Here is a 3259-nt window from a genome sequence, read left to right as displayed (position 1 = left end):
TTATGCATGCACATTTCAATAACCATTTAACTAAACAACATGATAAGCACACCAAGCTATATAAGATGAGTACTTATGGACTATTACAAAACAAACTCAAATCCCCTAATTACATGCCATATAAGCCAAGTTCGAATTCAAAATCTACCAAGATCCTCGATTGTGTGATTTCTTCAGGTTGATCTGATCTTCGACTTTTCCAAACAATAACTACAAGGAAATGAAACAATAACATGAGTAAGCTTTTATATAGCTTAGTAAGTTCATCGATTAAAATGATAAAACTTACTGAATAAACATAATAAATCAAATAACGAGGTTACTAAATAGAGTTCCTGTCAATAAAGTTATTCTAAGAAATCCTGTCAATCACAGCTCACAACAGGTGAGTAATGCTCAGTACAATAGTACAAATCAGTTCCACATTTTAATAATTTTTAGAGATCAATAAAGATAGCCCGATAAATGATAAGTGGATGCAAGTACACGGTTAACCATCCAACACACCAGATGCTCATAAGAGCCAGTACCATCCAGCACACCAGATAACACTGTAATATAACACGATAGTCTGCAACAAATGCAGGACCTTGGCATATCTAGTGAACAGAGAATATATAGAAATCATCTTTACTACTCAAATCAATCTCGTACTGCGTAAATAATAACTTATTGGCATGCCAATCGTACTCTATCCTATGTTCATTGGTTCAGAGCATTCCATAATAGAACAATACGTGAATATATCACTATCTCATATTCCATATGCAAGCAATTAATTCAATAGCCAAACATTCATTGGCCTAGAATATCTCAATTAGTGATCGATGCCATATCTATTCATTATTTCCATTTTCAAATACATGCATCAACATAATCTAACATTATACAACTAAGTTCATATAATGTGTTTAAAAATGTATTAAAATTAAATAGAATGAACTCACCTGACTAAACTGTAGCGATGATAAATATATAAGGACTATTTTGAAATTTTCTCTTTCCCCTTGTTTTTCCACTCGTTCTTGATCTAAAATAATAGTTTCATTCAATTAACTAATTCCAAGAACAAAATTACTCACTTTATGCAATTAATTCATTTTTTACATTTGTGCAAAATTAGCCCTAACATTTCACTTTTATGCAATTTAGTCTCTAAGCCCAAAACATGCAATTTAACTAATTTTAACCTATCCAAATTCAACCGAATTGTGTACTACTCCATTACAGCCCATACTTGCTGTTATTTCACATCAAGGCCTTGTGATTTTATCACTTTAACATTTTAGTCCCTTAACATTAAAATTACTAAAATTTACTTTACAGAATTGTCTTATTTATCAATCAAGCTTAATAACTTATCGTAAACTTCAAAAGCATACTAAACTCATCAATTACATAATCCATAACATTTGACAATTTTACAAGTTAATCCCCAGTTAGCTAGATCAAGCTAACACAAGTTTAAAAACATAAAAAATACTAAAAATAGAAAAGGTTTGCTTATCGAATCAAAGGCCTAAGCTTGGCCAAATGTTTCCTTAGCTCCAACAATGGCTAATCAGGTTCTCTAGAAGAAACTTGGAAGATGATATCTTTTTCTTTCTTTTTATGTTTTATATTTACTTTATAAATTGATATTTACTAATTTATCCTATTAAAAAAAATTAAAACTTCACACTTTTCTTCACTTAAACCGTCCAAAATAAAGCACAATGGTATTTTTTCTTTAATTACTAATTAATAAGGATTTAATAGCAATTAACAAAAAAACTAGAGAATTCTACATCATTCTTACCATTTGGCCTTTTAAGGAAGGTTCAATTACACAATTGATCCTTCAATTATTCTATTATTATTTAATTAAGCTTTATTTCAATTTAACCCTAAAGTATTAGGACCTACAGAACAAATAACCCAAAGGTTAGTGGAATAATTGATATCGACCACCGCTTGGACTTTTGGTAATGTTTAATCACCATTTTGGTCCTTTTAGTACTTTACATCTATAGCAATTCACTTTTACTATAACGCCCTGAATAATTTATTTCTGTTTCTATAAATTCCTAACATAAATGAGTGTTTGTTCATTGGTTAAGTGTTCTGGGTGCTTGTGAGGGGTCTTAGGTTCAAGTCCCACATTTGCAAATTTTATTATTTTTCTCATCCTAGCATTATCCTTGGTGGGTTGGGTTATATTTTATCGTTAGTAAACTCATATCAGAATGAGCCTGCTGGTTTGAGTGGTAAAGGGTTTGTTATGCTAGAGGGTGTTAATTTTTGTTTCGGTTGGCTAAGAGAGTTTGAGTGGTCTTGAAATTCAGAGGTAGATGAGGTTGCGAGTTAGTGGGACACACAGACAAGGAAAATCTAGGCATGTGGGCCCATAATTTTGAATTTTTCTCTACGTTCGCATAGGTCATTTCGATCAACTATGGGCTTACCATAGGGTCGGTAGGGGCTAACCAAACCCTATTATGTATGCTATGATATTCTGATAGACTGATCTGAATAGGATAATAAATGTATGTATGTCTGACTGTAATGTTAAAGCATGTTAAATTTGTTATTTATGTATCTATGTTTAGGGTGGGATTGGTATATGTGCAAGAAATGATCTGAACGGTGACTCATTGCCTATTTTTTGGCAACTTGACTGCTTATTATCTGCTATGTGTCGTATTTACACTAAATGGTGTGTAGGGATGGGTGGGTGTTTTTAACCCCACATGGTGTGATAGGATGGTCGGAGATGGTGTGTAGAGGATGGGGGTAGGATTCTGTGTATTTTTTCTGTTATTTGATTCTTACATCTATATATATTATGGACTTAGGTCTGAATCTATATCTGAGTGATTATGAAATTTTGTACATATCTCATAACTATTTTTGTTGGGTTACACACTGAATTTACGAAAACTCACATTTGTCTGTTTATTCTGTTTAGGTAATCCAATGGCTTAGGCAGGTCGGTGCGGCGGAGGCTCAGCGGTGACCACTCGATCGAGAACTATTTTTACTTGGTAATTAATGGTTTTTTTAAATTCTAGATTTATTTTAGAGTTTGTAATTTTTGGGACTATTTGGACTGTATTGGTTTAATAGTTGGTTTTGGTTTTGACTATTTTCTGTTCTGCGTGGTTTATCAAAACGATTTATGAAAACGACAGTTTTATGCAAACAAAGGATTTTCTAAAAATACGAACTGAATTTCCAAAATATTACGATTTCTAAGAATTCTGCTGTAAATTATGTTTTG

This window comes from Gossypium hirsutum, chromosome D13 (assembly GCF_007990345.1).
Source record: "Gossypium hirsutum isolate 1008001.06 chromosome D13, Gossypium_hirsutum_v2.1, whole genome shotgun sequence".
Classification (NCBI taxonomy): Eukaryota; Viridiplantae; Streptophyta; class Magnoliopsida; order Malvales; family Malvaceae; genus Gossypium; species Gossypium hirsutum.
Note: the sequence above shows the minus strand (reverse complement) of the source record.